Raw genomic sequence first — 17,879 nt, 5'->3', positions numbered from 1 at the left:
AGGCCAGCGCGGGGTGTCCAGGTGGATGCAGTGTGTTGGAGGTGAGCGAAGGGGTCCTCGGAAGGTGGGCGGGAGTCCTGATTGTGAAAGTAAGCTCGGAGGCGGAGGCGACGGAAGAATTGTTCGATGTCACGGAGTGTATTAAATTCATTGATGCGTGGACGGAGGGGGACGAAGGTGAGTCCTTTGCTGAGGACTGATCATTCGTCCTCAGTGAGGGGGAGGTCTGGAGGGATGGTGAAAACTCGGCAGGGCTGGGAGCTGGGAGCTGGTGTGAGTGTAGAGCTGGGAGTGGGGTCGGAGCCAGTACCTGGAGTGGGTGTGATGGTGGGGGGAATGAGGGTAGAGTCATGAGCAGGGGTAGTGTTCCCCTCGGGGTTCTGGGGGGTGGGGATAGTGACAGTGGGGTCTGTGGGGGGCGTGTCAGCAGAATGCAGGTGAGTGGTGCTGGTGGGGTCGGAAGTGGAGGCAGACACGGCAGTAGGGGTGGCGGAAGTCACTGAGCGTGTGGCATCGGCGATGATGTGAGGGCCGGAAGTGGCTGTGGGAGTGGCCATGATGGGGGCAGAAGTGACATCATCAATCAGCGTGGGGGTGGTAGCTGCATCAGCCGCATGGCTAATGGGGTTTCCGAGGCCAGGGGAATAAATGTGAACCTTAGCATGACAAAGACAAACTGGCTAGAAACTGCACCCATTTCCATGAAATGCCCTGCTACTCCATTATTTAACAAAGTGATCAGCAAGATGGGAAGACTTGAAACTCTCTATGTCTTTCATGATCACAGAACATCCTAGAAAGCTTTCCAACCAATAATGCACTTTTGAAATATATAGTTAACAACCAATTAGCATGCAGCAAGATTACAACAAAATGCAGCCACTGTGTGTGGTGCAAGAAGACATAAAATTTGATTTTATTGATTTTGTGGTAAAGTTTGCAATTGAAGTTACAAATTTTTAAATTATTTTATACTCAGGTTCAGAATACCCTTTCTAGCAGCATTGTGGGTTCACCTGTAGCACATGGACTGCAGTGGTTCAAGGAGGCAGCTCACCCCCATTTTCTCAAGGATAACTAGATATGAGCAATAAATGCTGGCTTAGCCAGCAACCCCCATGTCCCACGAATGAATGAATGAAAAAAAAAGCTTTCCAGCAGAGAGTTTTCCACCTGATTCCCATTAATTCAATATTTTGGAAGGGGCCTTGATGTCATGGGCTGTCACTCTCCCCTCCCCTCTGGAATTCACCTCTTTTGTCCATGTTTGAACCAATGAGGTCAGGAGCTGAGTGGCCCTAGTGGAACCCAAACTGGGCGTCACTGAGCAGGTTATTGCTGAGCAGGTGCTGCTTGATAACACTGTTGATTACACTTTCCATCACTTTCCTGATGATCGAGAATATACTGATTGGGAATTAGCCAATTCAATTTATCCTACTTTCTGTGTAGAGGACATACCTGGGCAATTTTCCACATTGTTGGGTAGATGCCAGTGTTGTAACTGTATTGGAAGAGTTTGGCTCGGGGAGCAGCAGGTTCTGGAGCACAAGTCTTCAGCACTATTGCTGAATGTTGTCAGAGCCCATAGCCTTTGCAGCATCCAGTACCTCTCGTTGTTTCTTGCTATCACATGCATTGAATCGAATTGCCTGAAGACTGGTATCTGAGTCACAGTGGACCACCAGGGGAGGTTGGGATACTGTACTAAATTATCTTGAGCAGACAGTTTCCAAACAGCAAATTGATAAATAGTTTACAATTTAGCCAATTGTTTAGATACATCTTTACGTAAAGATGAAAAACACACATTTGTGATTTAAGAAAGATCAAAGAAGATTTTTAAAGATTGACACTTATGTTCAAAATTAAGTTTGATTACAAATGTAGAAGAAATCAAAAGTTAAAAATACACATTGTGACAAAACTTTCAGCGATGACTCTGGTGATACATGAGAGATCCATGAGCTGTCCAGACTTGTGTCTGTGGCAAGGTCCATTAGAGAGAGTGCAAGTCACTGTTAATTGTTCACTGAGAATTGAAGATCTTAAGTTGCACGGATAACAAGTGGTACTTAATGAATTTCATTGGATATAATTCTTAAAATTCACAGAATATATAATAATAGTTACCAGCACAATATAATATAATGCTGTACTTTATGATGTCAGAAGTCAGATGACATCAGGTTATCGTCCAACAGGTTCACTTGGAATCAGAAACTTTCTGAGCACTGCTCCTTTGTCAGGTGAAGTGACATAGAAGCACAGAGGCACAGAATTTGTAGTCAGAGAGATCAATGGGCAGAGAGAATAAAAGATCATGCACATGGTGTGAGTGAAGTGCCAACAGGCCAAATAATAGGTCTCTGCAGGTGATCAAAGTATAAACACCTGAAAAACAACTGAAGGGATGACCTATAATTTGATTAAATGAGGCAGAGGGATAGTGACAAAGAATTTAAAATAAGGTGTGCTGGAGACAAACCAAATGACTGGAATAATATGATATGTATAAGGGTCACATGCTGACGGTCTAACCAAAGTAATAAGTAATCCAAAACTGTAAAGACTAATTAAGATAGAGAGATCAAAGCAATTTGTCAAGATGATGGTGTTAAAACAGGACAGTAAAGAAGATGTTACAGATACAGAACAGTGTGGTGTGGTTACATGTAGTGTTACATGAACCCAAAATCACGGTCGAGGCCATCTTCATTGGTATGGAACTTGGCTATCAGTTTCTGCTCAGCTATTCTGCATTGTTGTGTTTCTTGAAGGCAGCCTTGGAGGACGTATAACCAAATATCAGAGGCTGAATATCCTTGACCGCTGAAATGTTCCTCAATTGGGAGGGAACATTCCTGTCTGGCAATTGTTGTGTGGTGTCCATTCATCCATAGTCATAGCGTCTGCTTGGCATTGCCAATATTCCATGCTTAGGGCATTCTTGCCTGCAGCATATGAGATGGACAACATTGGCCAAGTCACATGAGTACCTGCAGTGACTGTGGTGGGTAGTGTCCCCACGTATGATGGTAGTATCCATGTCGATGGCCTGACATGTCTTGCAGAGATTGCCATGGCAGGATTGTGTGATGTTGTGGCCGATGTTATCCTGAAGGCTGGTCAGTTTGCTGTGGATGATGTTTTATCTAAGGTTTGGTGGTTGTTTGAAGGCAAGAAGTGAAGGTGTAGGGATGATTTTGGCGAGATGTTTGTTGTCAGCAATGACATGTTGAAGGCTGCGAAGAACATGACGTAGTTTTTCTGGATCAGGGAAATACTGGACAATGAAGGGTACTCTATCAATCTTATCCTGTGTCTGTCTTCTGAGGAGGTCATTGTGATTTTTCACTGTGGCATATCAGAACTGGTGATTGATGAGTTGAGCATCGTATCCCATTCTTATGAGGGCATCCTTCAAAATCTTCAGGTGTCCATCATGTTCTTCCGCATCTGAGTAGACCTTGTGTATGCGGAGGATTTGTCCATTGGGGATGGTTTCTTTAATATGTTTTGAGTGGAAGCTAGAGAAGTGCAGCAAGATGGCAAATATCTTCTTCGAAATTGTTGAATGTGCAGTTAAAATATATCAAATCATTGTTTTTTATTTAAGCTTTGAATATGGATTTTGTTTTATTGCGTAAAGAAATGATCAACAATTAAACTTGGTGAACTAATTGGACTCGAAAGTAGCAGGGAAACATTGAGCAAGAGAAAAGGTTGATTTACCAGTTTCTGCTTATCCAGGGTATTGATGGATGTCAGATAGTTTTACTTGACATTCGTTCCTTTTATTTGAGAAGGAATAGGCAGGATCCAAATAAAAAGGATAAATACTGACAGTGAATATCGGTGATATTTTCCCAATTCACTAGATTTGGTACCTTGTGGTATAGGTGGTTCTCGCTGAAAGTTGTTTGTGGCAGTTTGCTGCCAGAAATCCTCCTTTGGCTTGGCCTATTGGGTGATTGGCAGTAGAGAATAGACCAGTGCAGAGTTGTTACAGAACAGACACTGTTCTTGGATAACAAGATGGTGCCTTGCATTATCTTGTTATGGCAGTAAAAATTATAACTACATTTGGTTCTTCAGAACCTGAGCGAGCTGGAACAGATACATCAGATCCCTCTGAAAGCTACAGCAATGCTTCCTCCACCCACAGACTGCATGTGACATCAGTAGAATGGGTGGAACCAATGCAACATGAAGATTTACCCCTCTCAACCCTTTAACTTGTACAAGTCCTGTATTTGAGCATCACAAACAACAAATTACTCTATTTCATTGTCTCTGTTTGCTTACAATATATTAAAAAACTCTTTGAAAAGTGTAATCTATATATTATGTGGCATTAATAAAATTCATTTGTGAACATGTAGCATAGAAAATTGTAGCTTAATTTGGTGACACCTTTGCAGAATAGAAGAAAAACTACACTCCTTTCTGGGATTACAAGGAGGTTTACACTTATAGAACATAGAACATTACAGCACAATACAGGCCCTTCGGCCCTTGACGTTGCACCAATCTGAAACCAATCTGAAGCCCAATAAATCTACACTATTCCATTCTTGTCCATATGTCTATCCAATGACCATTTAAATGCTTGTGAAGTTGGCATGTCTACTACTGTTACAGGCAGTGCGTTTCAAGACCCTACTACTCTCGGAGTAAAGAAACTACCTCTGACAACTGTCCTATATCATCCCTCAATTTAAAGCTATGTTCCCTCATGCTCCCCATTGCCATCTGAGGAAAAAGGCTCTTACTGTCCACCATATATAACGCTCTGATTATCTTATATCTCAATTAAGTCATCTCTCAACCTTCTCTCTAACGAAAACAGCCTCAAGTCCCCCCCGCCTTTCCTCAAAAGACCTTCCCTCCATACCAGGCAACATCCTAGTAAATCTCTTCTGAACCCTTTCCAAAGCTTCCACATCCTTCCTATAATGCGGTGACCAGAACTGTACACAATACTTCAAGTGAGGCCGAACCAGAGTTTTGTACAGCTGCAGCATGACCTCATGGCTCTGAAACTCAATCCCTCTACTAACAAAAACTAACAGACCGTATGCCTTCTTAACAACCCTACCAACTTTCATGGATCTATGTACCTGGACAAGGAGGTCTCTCTGCTCATCTATACTACCAAGAACCCTGTACTCTGCATTCTTGTTACTCCTTCCAAAGTGAATCACCTCATACCTTTCCACTTTAAGCTCTATTTGTCATCTCTCAGCCCAGCTCTGCAGCTTATCTTTGTCCCTCTGTAACCTACAAAATCCTTTGTCACTATCCACAACTCTACCTACCTTAGTGTCATCCACAAATTTACTAACCCATCCTTTTAAGTCCTCATCCAGGTCATTTATAAAAATGACAAACAGCATTGGCCCCAAAACAGATCCTTGCTGTACACCACCAGTAACTGAGCTCCAGGATGGACATTTCCCAACCATCACTCTCTGTCTTCTTTCAGCTAGCCAATTTCTGATCCAAACCGCTAAAACACCCTCAATCCCATGCCTCTGTATTTTGTGCAATAGCCTACTGTGGGGAACCTTATCAAATGTTTTACTGAAATCCATAAACACCATATTAGCCACTTTACCCTCATCCACCTGTTTGGTCATCATCTCAAAGAACTCAATAAGGTTTGTGAGGCACGACCTGCCCTTCACAAAACCATGTTGACTATCCCTAATCAACTTATTGCTTTTGAAATGATTATAAATCCTATCTCTTACAACCCTTTCCAATACTTTACTCACAATTGAAGTAAGGCTCATTGCACTATAATTACCAGTGTCTCTCCTCCCCTTCTTGAAAAAGGGAACAACGTCCTCACATCATCGCCGATGCCACACGCTCAGTGACTTCCGCCACCCCTACTGCCGTGTCTGCCACCACTTCCGACCCCACTAGCGCCACTCACCTGCATTCTGCTGACACGCCCCCCACAGACCCCACTGTCACTATCCCCACCCCCCAGAACCCCGAGGGGAACACTACCCCTGCTCATGACTCTACCCCCATTCCCCCCACCATCACACCCACTCCAGGTACTGGCTCCGACCCCACTCCCAGCTCTACACCTACACCAGCTCCCAGCTCCCAGCCCTGCCGAGTTTTCACCATCCCTCCAGACCTCCCCCTCACTGAGGACGAACGATCAGTCCTCAGCAAAGGACTCACCTTCGTCCCCCTCCGTCCACGCATCAATGAATTTAATACACTCCGTGACATCGAACAATTCTTCCGTCGCCTCCGCCTCCGAGCTTACTTTCATAATCAGGACTCCCGCCCACCTTCCGAGGACCCCTTCGCCCACCCCCAACACACTGCATCCACCTGGACACCCCGCGCTGGCCTATTACCTGCCCTCGACCTCTTCATTTCCAACTGCCGCCGGGACATTAACCGCCTCAACCTGTCGACCCCCCTCCCCCACTCCAACCTCTCACCCTCACAACGCGCAGCCCTCCAATCCCTCTGCTCCAATCCTGACCTCACCATCAAGCCAATGGATAAAGGGGGCGCAGTGATAGTCTGGCGCACTAACCTCTACATCGCTGAAGCCAAACGCCAACTCGAGGACACCTCTTCCTACCGCCCCCTTGACCATGACCCCACCCCCCATCACTAAACCATCATCTCCCAGACCATACAGAACCTCATCACCTCAGGAGATCTCCCACCCACAGCTTCCAACCTCATAGTCCGGGAACCCCGCACTGCCCGGTTCTACCTCCTTCCCAAGATCCACAAGCCTGACCACCCTGGCCGACCCATTGTCTCAGCATGCTCCTGCCCCACTGAACTCATCTCTACCTACCTCGACACTGTCCTATCCCCCCTAGTCCAGGAACTCCCCACATACGTTCGAGACACCACCCACACCCTCCATCTCCTCCAAGACTTCCGTTTCCCCGGTCCCCAACGCCTCATCTTCACCATGGATATCCAATCCCTCTACACCTCCATCCGCCATGACCAGGGCCTCCAAGCCCTCCGTTTTTTCCTCTCCAGACGTTCCCAACAGTACCCCTCCACCGACACTCTCATTCGTTTGGCCGAACTGGTCCTCACCCTTAACAATTTCTCCTTTGAATCCTCCCACTTCCTCCAGACCAAAGGGGTAGCCATGGGCACATGTATGGGCCCCAGCTATGCCTGTCTCTTTGTTGGCTACGTAGAGCAGTTGATCTTCCGTAATTACACCGGCACCACTCCCCACCTCTTCCTCCGCTACATTGATGACTGCATTGGCGCCACCTCGTGCTCCCGCGAGGAGGTTGAGCAATTCATCAACTTCACCAACACATTCCACCCTGACCTTAAATTTACCTGGACCATCTCTGACACCTCCCTCCCCTTCCTGGACCTCTCCATCTCCATCAGTGACGACCGACTTGACACTGACATCTTCTACAAACCCACCGACTCCCACAGCTACCTGGATTACACCTCTTCCCACCCTACCTCTTGCAAAAATGCCATCCCATATTCCCAATTCCTCCGTCTCCGCCGTATCTGCTCCCAGGAGGAGCGGTTCCACCATAGAACACACCAGATGGCCTCCTTCTTTAGAGACCGCAATTTCCCTTCCCACGTGGTTAAAGATGCCCTCCAACGCATCTCATCCACATCCCGCACCTCCGCCCTCAGACCCAACCCCTCCAACCGCAACAAGGACAGAACGTCCCCGGTGCTCACCTTCCACCCTACCAACCTTCGCATAAACCAAATCATCCGCCGACATTTCCGCCACCTCCAAACAGACCCCATACCAGGGATATATTTCCCTCCCCACCCCTCTCCGCCTTCCGCAAAGACCGTTCCCTCCGTGACTACCTGGTCAGGTCCACGCCCCCCTACGACCCACCCTCCCATCCTGGCACTTTCCCCTGCCACCGCAGGAACTGTAAAACCTGCGCCCACACCTCCTCCCTCACCTCTATCCAAGGCCCCAAAGGAGCTTTCCACATCCATCAAAGTTTTACCTGCACATCCACTAATATCATTTATTGTATCCGTTGCTCCCGATGCGGTCTCCTCTACATTGGGGAGACTGGGCGCCTCCTAGCAAAGTGCTTTAGGGAACATCTCCGAGACACCCGCACCAATCAACCAAATCGCCCAGTGGCTCAACATTTCAACTCCTCCTCCCACTCTGCCGAGGATATGGAGGTGCTGGGCCTCCTCCACCGCCGCTCCCTCACCACCAGACGCCTGGAGGAAGAACGCCTCATCTTCCGCCTCGGAACACTTCAACCCCAGGGCATCAATGTGGATTTCAACAGTTTCCTCATTTCCCCTTCCCCCACCTCATCCTAGCTTCTAACCTCCAGCAACTCGATCCCCTGACCTGTCCGGACTTGTCTGACCTGCCCAGCTCCTTTTCCATCTATCCACTCCACCCTCTCCTCCCTGACCTATCACCTTCATCTCCTTCCCCACTGACCTATTGTACTCTATGCCACTCTCTCCCCACCCCCACCCTCCTCTAGCTTATCTCTCCACGCTTCAGGCTCTCTGCCTTTATTCCTGATGAAGGGCTTTTGCCCGAAACGTCGATTTTGCCTGTCCTCGGATGCTGCCTGAATTGCTGTGCTCTTCCAGCACCACTGATCCAGAATTTGCTATCCTCCAGTCTTCTGGCACTATTCCTGTAGACAATGATGACAAAGATCAAAGCCAAAGGCTTGGCAATCTCCTCCCTGACTTCCAGAGAATCCTAGGGTAAATCCCATCCAGCCCAGGAGACTTATCTATTTTTACACTTTTCAGAATTGCTAACACCGCCTCCTTGTGAACCTCAATCCCATGCAGTCTAGTAGCCTGTATCTCCATATTCTCCGCGACAACATTGTCTTTTTCTACTGCGAATACTGATGAAAAATATTCATGTCGTGCTTCCCCATCTCCTCTAACTCCACACACAACTTCCCACTACTATGCTTGATTGGCCCTAATCTTACTCTCGTCATTCTTTTATTCTTGATATACTTATAGAAAGCTTTAGGGTTTTCCTTGACATTATCTGCCAATGACATTTTATGTCCCCTCCTGGCTCTTCTTAGCTCTCTCTTTAGGTCTTTCTGGCTAATTCGTAACTCTCAAGTGCTCGAACTGAGCCATCACATCTCATCTGAATGTAAGCTTCTTCATCCTCTTGACAAGAGATTCAATTTCCTTAATAAACCACAGCTCCCATGCTTGACAACTTCCTCCCTGCCTGACCAATACATACTTATCAAGAATCTGCAGTAGCTATTTCTTGAATAAGCTCCACATTTCAATTGTGCCCATCCCCTGCAGTTTCCTTCCCGATCCTATGCATCCTAACTCTTGCCTAATCGCATCATAATTGCCTTTCCTCCAGCAATAACTCTTGGCCTGCAGTTTATACATCTCCCTTTTAATCTCTAAAGTAAATATAATCGAATTGTGGTCACTATCGCCAAAGTGCTCACCTATCTCCAATTCTAACACCTGGCCTCCTGCACACATTGGACATAAACTGACCCATCGAAAGTCGTTGAACTATAGTATTTGGGCAGCACAGTGGCACAGTGGTTAGCACTGCTGCCTCACAGCGCCAGAGACCCGGGTTCAATTCCCACCTCAGGCGACTGACTGTGTGGAGTTTGCACATTCTCCCCGTGTCTGCGTGGGTTTCCTCCGGGTGCTCCGGTTTCCTCCCACAGTCCAAAGATGTGCAGGTCAGGTGAATTGGCCATGCTAAATTGCCCATAGTGTTAGGTAAGGGGTAAAGGTAGTGGTATGGGTGGGTTACACTTCGGCGGGTTGGTGTGGACTTGTTGGGCCGAAGGGCCTGTTTCCACACTGTAAGTAATCTATTCCCAGTCAATTTTTGGAAAATTAAAGTTCCCCATAACAACTATCCTATCACTCTCGCTCTTATCCAGAATCATCGTTGCTGTCCTTTTCTCTACATCTCTGGAACTATTCAGAGGCCTATAGAAAACTTCCAACAGGGTGATCTCTCCTTTCCTGTTTCTAATCTGAGCCCACACTAGCTCAGTAGGTGAGGTAGTATGTCCTTGATAATACTGTCCTTGACTAACAATGCCATCCTTCACCACCACACCCCCCCTTCACCTTTTTACCACCTTCCCTGATCTTGCTGAAACATCTAAATTCTGGAACCTGCAACAACCATTCCTGTCCCTGCTCTAGCTGTGCCTCTAAAACGGCCACAACATCGAAATCCCAGGTACCAACCCATGCTGCAAGTTCGCCCACCTTATTCCGGATGCTCCTGGCATTGAAGTAGATACACTTCAAACCAACTTATCAGTGCCTTCTTGCAACTTTGACATCTTAGTTCTGACCTCACTACTCTCAACCTCCTGTATACTCAAACTACAAGTTTGCTGAATTACTTTAAACCCCCCCCCACAAAGAGCATTAGCAAATTTCCTCCCCAGGATATTGGTACCCCTCTGGTTCAGGCAAAGACTGTCCTGTTTATAGAGGTTGCACCTTCCCCAGAATGAGCCACAATTATTCAAGAATCCAAAACCCTCCCTTCTGCACCATCTCTGTAGTCATGTATTCAACTTTTCTCTCTCTCCCTATTCCTTGCTTCACTAGCACATGGCGTGGGCAACAAGTCAGAGATAACAACTCAGTTTGTTCTAAATCTCAGCTTCCACCCTAGCTCCCTGAATTTTTGCCTCAGTACCCACTTCTCTTCCTGCCTATGTCATTGGCGTCTATGTGGACCATGACTTGGGGCTGCTCCCCCTCCCCCTCAAGGATCCTGAAAACACGTTCAGAGATGTCATGAACCCTGGCACGTGGGAGGCAACGCACCAACTGTGAGTCTCTCTCATTCCCACAGAACCTCTTACCTGTCCCCCTAACTATGGAGTCCCCAATGACTAATGCTCTGCTCCTCTACCCCCTTCCCTTCTGAGCAAAAGGGACAGACTCTGTGCCAGAGACCTGTGTCCCATTGTTTACCCCTGGTAATTCACTCCCCCACCCCCCAAAGTATTCAAAACAGTACATTTGTTACTGAGGGGAACAGCCACTGGGGATCCCTGCATTGCCTGCCAGTTCCTTTTCTGTTTCCTGACAGTAACCCATCTAACCCATCTACCTTCTTCTTTTACCTGAGGTGTGATTGTAACTCCTCTCAATAACCCCTCCGCCTCCAGAGCGATCTGAAGTTCATCCAGCTCCAGCTCCAGTTTCCTAACGCGGTTTTTGAGGAGCTGGAGTTGGGTGGACTTCCCACAGATGTAGTCAGCAGGGACACTAGTGGTGACCCTTACCTCCCACATTCTGCAGGAGGAACATTCAAATGCCCTAACCACCATTCCCACTATTCTGAATTCCCAATGAGGTTACTGAAAAACTGAAAAAAAAAACTTAAAATGTCTCTATTGATATCTAACCCAACCAAATTTTACTCTGTAACTGTCTGATTTATTTGAAATAAGCTGCTGAGCCACTGAATAAAAAGGGACCATGAATGTAAATCATTGACCATGTTAGGAGGTAATAAAGAGGTGGGGAGAATCCACTCCACACTCTGAGGACTGTCCAAAACATATATCCACCCAACGCTGGGGCTGAGCTTTTAAAATGTACAGAATATAAAATATCTTCAGTGGTGGGTAGAAACTGCGAGGAGGTGAGATTACCCAAATCATACAGACAATATTTTCTACGTTTCAAAAAATATTATCCAGTAAAAGCAACTTTAAAAACACCATCTGAATGTTTTCATCGTAATTAAACCAGAAAATTTGTCACATCTGACAAAGGCACCGAAAATTCTGGTGCTACACAAATCAAATCAGTGAAGATTGGGAGGTTGGGAAGGTTAATGATTTGCATTCCTGTTCTCAGAACTAAAAATGGGAAAATGAATAAAAATATTGCTATAGTCAGGAAAATGTAGAGGGGAGGAAAAAAAATTAATATTCAGATCACTGGATTAATTGTTGACAATTCCACATTAATGCTTTCCTCAGCTTTCCCCAGGGGGTGTTTCACTATAGATTTTCACACCTCAAAGCCAATTTTGGGAATACAGATTTACAGACAGCCCCTAAACAGCAGCATGACTTGCTCTCCATCTTTGTAACCCAGCACTACGACCCTTCTGGTCAGTAATTTACATGTAGATAAAGGAGTAGCGTTCCTGCTATAATGGCTTCAGGTCCTATTGCAGCATTAACTTGTGGTTTGAATAAGAAACCTCCCCCCCTCCCCCACTCCTTCTGCACCATGCTCTGAGATGGATGATTGGGGAGGTTGAGTTGCTGTTTCACAGACTCCTTTGCTGTCCCTTCAGTGGCCAATTGCATTTGGCGTTTAAAACTTCTCTACTACCAAATGATGTGACGGTTTTTTTGTAGTGACACAACCTTACTTTTCATGTTATTAACCTAGCATCTGATCTGGAGTAACTTGAACATCACTGAATTTTGGTGAGTCTGATTGGTGTCAGCTCTAATCTTGAAAATCTCCAACATTTTAGTGTTTTGTAACTTTTAATAATATTGCTGTCTACTTTCCCATGGATAAGTGTGTCTTACAACTTTGCATTGGGACAAAGGTTTGATATGAAATTTCAAGTCTCAGGTTTAAAACAAGTAAAAACCATTTAGGATATAACCTGTGAGAAAGCGATACTTGCTGAGTGAGGGTGCAGTGTGTTGTAATCTTGAAGAAAGAAGTGGAATTGAGTCAAACAATCAGCCAGGCAATGCAGGTCCAAAGGGGCAGATGGCCTTCTGCAGTTCCTATGTCAAAGAAATGTAGTGAAATGTGGAGTTATTGCATTGTGTTCAGGTCGAAAAAGACAAGGTTCAGAGGAAGGTTTATAGGAAATAGCTTGGAAAAGAATGGGAGAAAAGCACATTTTTCTTTTATTGTTTTTAACTTATTAATAAGATTGCAGGAAATGTGTTTTTTCTTGAAATGTCAATTTTTCTCATTCTTATTATTGACACATTTAAAAAGCCAAAATCCAGCTGCGCCAAGTATAAAATTTGTGCTAAATAATTTAACATAAGTACAGATAAGAAAAGCAATGTGGTTAAATGACTGAGTGTTCCAAGCACTTGTGTGGATAAATGTTATTCCCTTGCTAAAGCTTAGTCATAACCCAAGTTGGTTAATTTACAGTTTGTAAAGCAACAAGGGACAGATGGGTATGAATCCTTCTCTTTATAGCAAAGCTAAATATGAAAACCAATGAAAATAACCCTATCGAAATGCTATTGATTATTTTCATGCAGGAAATAAGACTGAGGAAAGTTTTGTGGAACGTGTTGTCCAAGGGCAAGGAACAAAAACCCACAGCTTACCAACAGATGGAAACTTGTGGATAGTTAGTTAGTTGGTGATTTTGTATTCTTTGCGGGCTGTGCATGACGCCCTTGATTAATGCAAGTTTGCTAACTGCATTCAAAAGCAAATTTTTCTGTCTGCAATTTTAACAGAAGCATAAAACTTCTTTTGCTTTCAGCGTTTTTCTTCCAGAAATTTCATAAAATTATCATGCTCGATTGTGAAAAATGTGGTTATTTAATATTAATAAATCTTGTTGGAATGTGTCAGTGATATTGCATTTCCAGAAGGCATGCAAGAAACAAGGTATTATTTAGTTTATAAATCCTTCGGTTAACATTGTAACCGCTGAACAAGCATTGCCAATATGAAACATTGTTTTGCAGTTGGAAGATAATGGAGAGGATACAGAAATTTATTTTTATTATTGTCCCTGGAAATATGGAAATGTCACCCAAACCTATTTTAGAATTCTCTAATATCTTTCTGGCTTCCATTTTAAATTTTTGTACCGACTGGCTTCCTGCCTCTTTGAAACTTTTTAATTTTCATTCGTTTCAAATAATGACCAGAATCTCATTGCCGTCATCCTGCCAGTGGGAAGGTTTACTCGGGTCCCTATGATTTGTCATTGTGTTGGACTATACCTAAAATGAGTGCAAACATTTTTTTTTCAAGATATCAGCTTCTTGCCACTTAAGCACGATTGCATTTCTCACGATAAATACATCTTCTCCTCTTTGTCTTTTCAACCTTTCAGTTGTGCTGCACTGAAAGTTCAACACCATCTTTAATGTCATCCCTCCGCCAGTCCTTTCTACACACACAGTCCTTTCTATGAACATTGGGGACATTCTAAGCAGAAGATTCTGTGTGAAGTGTTAGCAGCACACACGGATCGTGGCCTGGAGCCAAAACCTGATCTTCCCTTTGCTCCGCTAGAGTGCTGTGGATGGCCTGGAAATGAATGGATAGTGGTGGTTTTATGGACATGTTGAGCTACATGGCAAAAACTTCAAACAAAAGACAGCAGAATGTAAACATGTGGAAAGCATCAATAAAAGACCCAGAGATATCAATAAACATGACATTACGAGGTTGCACTTAAACCTTTTAAAACAACATCCTTGTTTGAATCACCTCCCATTTTCGGTTACTTTAATTGCTTGCTGGTCCAGGTTTTGCTGAGAAATAAGAGACGTCGTTAAAGCTTTTCATCTTGCGCTCATCAGGACTGACTCATGAGAATATCAAAATGTACAGGGAGCCCCAAGTTATACTGCAAGAGGAGTGGATACGAATAAGTTGGCAAGGGTACTCTGATTAGTAGAGAATAAACTTGCCTAAAAAGTTGCTGTCTTCACCTCTCCACTTCACCACCCTGTCCCCATCACCCCCTTTATCTGGCGCTCCCCTTACACCCAACCCCAGTCCTGAAGAAGGGCTACACCCAAAACATTGACTTCTCCACCTCCTGATGCTGCCTGGCTTGCTGTGTTCTTCCAGCATCCTGCCTGTCTACCTTGGATCCCAGCATCCGCAGTTTTTTTCTCTAACCAACGTTGTAATTAAGTAATGGTGATACTTCTGTAAATCAAATATCCACTTACCAACCAATCAACATCCACTTCCCATGCAGTATAAATTGACGAAAACTAAAAGAACTACGGATGCTGTAAATCAGAGACAAAAAAAAGAAATTGCTGGAAAAGCTCAGCAAGTCTGGCAGCACCTGTGGAGAGAAATTCAGAGTTAACATTTCGGAACAACCTGAAACATTAATTCTGATTTCTCTCCACGGATGCTGCCAGACCTGCTGAGCTTTTCCAGCAATTTTGTTTGAAAGTTTAAATTAGTGTTCCCCTTTTACACACCCAAACCAATCTGTCTTACTCTCCTAAACTTCAGAAACGTTGCAAATTGTACATCCTGTTGGACTTCCCTTCATTTTTCCTGCCATTTTCTTAAGATTTTGTTCTCCATCAAGTGAAATGTTCAGAGGGATTCTTTTCTGATGTTTGGAAGTTGTTGTTGTTTAGTCATTGGCTGGAGGTTGTGGTGACTGCTGCTAAGGAACAGTATCATCTTTCACTTCCCTCAAAAGCTGCTGCCACCTCCCGCTCATTGATCTTGGGCTGGCCACTACGAACAGTCACAGACTCAGCAACGCTCAGATATCTTGATGTGAACTTCCTCCCAAAACTTAAGGAAAAAAAGTGCTGTTATAAGATTGATTGAGTAGTCTCCAATTCCAAAGCTATTCCTTTATTCAGCTACTGAGCAGTGTAGTTTGCCAAAGAGGGCAGGTAGGGATCAATCATGAATTCATTTTTAAATTCATTCATGGGATATAGACATCATTAGCTATGTCAACATTTATTGATCATTTCTAGTTGCCCATAAGAAGTTGGTCATGAACTGCCTTAAACTGCTGCAGCCCATTTGATAGAGAGGCCCATGATGCCTTTAGGGAGGAATTTGAGGATTTTGACCTAGTGACACTGAAGGAACAGCAATATATTTCCAAGTTGAGCAGTGAGTGGCTTGGAAGGGAACTTGCAGGTGGTAGTGTTCCATATAACTGCTGTCTGTTGGGAGTGGTAGTGGTAGGGGTAGGGGTAGGGGTAGGGGTAGAGGTAGTGGTAGTGGGTTTGGAAAGTGCTGTCTAAGGAGCCTTGCTGAATTTCTTCAGTGCATCGTTTGGGGGTTACACACTGCTGCAAATGAATGTTGGTGATAGAGGGCATGAATGTTTGTGGATATTAGATTAGATTAGATTACTTACAGTGTGGAAACAGGCCCTTCGGCCCAACAAGTCCACACCGACCCGCTGAAGCGCAACCCACCCATTCCCCTACATTTACCCCTTTACCTAACACTACGGGCAATTTAGCATGGCCAATTCACCTGACCTGCACATCTTTGGACTGTGGGAGGAAACCGGAGCACCCGGAGGAAACCCACGCAGACACGGGGAGAATGTGCAAACTCCACACAGTCAGTCGCCTGAGTCGGGAATTGAACCCGGGTCTCTGGCGCTGTGAAGCAGCAGTGCTAACCACTGTGCCACCGTGCCGCCCAATGCTAATCAACTGGACTTCTTTGTCCTAAATGATGTCAAACGTGTCCTCTTGGTGCTGTGCTCACTCAGACAAATGGAAAGTATTCAATCACACTCCTACCCTGTGGACAGCAGGCAGCTGTTGGGGTGTTAGCAGGTGAATAAATTGCTGCTAGATTCCTCGCTTCTGGCTTGCTCGTGTAGTTTTATGACAAGCACTGTTCACTTTCTAGTTGATGATAACCCCAAGGATGTTGATAGCTGGGGATTCACTGACGGCAATGCCATTCAATCTCAAGGGATGATGGTCAGATTCAGACTTGTTGGAAATGACTATTGCCTGACATTTGAGGCATTTCTGGGGCAACACAGTGGCTCAGTGATTAGCACTGTAGCCTCACAGCGCCAGGGACCCGGATTTGATTACACCCTCAGGCGACTGTCTGTGTGGAAATTGCACATTTTTCCGTGTCCATGTGGGTTTCCTCCTTGAGCTCCAGTTTCCACCCACCATCCAAAGATGTGCAGGTTAGAGTGGACTGGCCATTGGAAATTGCTCATAGTGTTCAGGGTTGTGTTAGTTAGGGGTAAATGTAGAGTAATTGGGTAGGGGAATGGATACAGGTGAGATACTCTTCAGAGGATCAGTGTGAACTTGTTGGGCCGAAGGGCCTGCTTCCACACTAAGGATTCTCTGGTTCCATGAATATTACTTGCAGCTTGTTAACCCAAGCCTGGATATTGTTCAGGGTCTTGCTACATGTGGAGATGGACTGCTTCAGTTGAATAGTGAGGCACAGTTATTGGTGATGTGCTGTGACCATTGCAGCTGCCTATAGAGTTCACCTTTATATTCTGATCCAATGCACACTTCTTTGGGCAAGAAGAAGATTTGAGAAAGGGTAAAATATCTCAATTCAGTGACAAAGTCTAACCACATACATGGCTGACGATGTTAATAGGATCAATCGAACTGGACTGAGCTTGTCTGTGGTCTCATAGCAACAAATGAATAAAACCCTAAGTTTTCTACTAATTTGGAATATATCAAAATGTTGTGGCTTCACACCTTTCCCAAATTCCTGTCTGTAATCCTGAACGATAACATAAACCGAATCCTGACCTTTGTTTATGTGATTGACAGCAGGGCAGACTTTCAAAGCTGTTTTTGAAAAAGAGTCCAGTGCTCAAAGAGTTAATAATTGATTTATTTGAAATGTAAAATGTGCAGGAAAATGTGACAAACAGCTAACAGCAAGAAAGTGAAAAAGGAAGGTCTTCCAGCAGGAAAAAGGAGCTGGGAGTTCACCTCATCAACTACTTTAGAAATTTATTTGGACCGGGATAGGGCCGTGATGGTGCCCTTTCACCCCTTTCCCCCCACCCTTCCTCCCAACAACGATCTCAGATTCCGAGGACACAGACATTGCTTTAAAGGTCCCAACCTCCCATGACCCAGTTCACTCCATATCTG

At 44.9% G+C, this 17,879-nt stretch overlaps 1 pseudogene; it reads right to left on the bottom strand.

The window, feature by feature from the left end:
- Nucleotides 1-2,681: 2,681 nt before the first annotated feature.
- LOC148142124 (uncharacterized) lies at nt 2,682-3,396 on the bottom strand (annotated as a pseudogene).
- Between the last annotated feature and the right edge of the window lie 14,483 nt (nt 3,397-17,879).

This window comes from Chiloscyllium plagiosum, unplaced genomic scaffold (genome assembly GCF_037043375.1).
Source record: "Chiloscyllium plagiosum isolate Xiang-an unplaced genomic scaffold, Cpla_swu_hap1 HiC_scaffold_30, whole genome shotgun sequence".
Classification (NCBI taxonomy): Eukaryota; Metazoa; Chordata; class Chondrichthyes; order Orectolobiformes; family Hemiscylliidae; genus Chiloscyllium; species Chiloscyllium plagiosum.
This window is presented reverse-complemented; position numbering and strand designations above follow the sequence as displayed.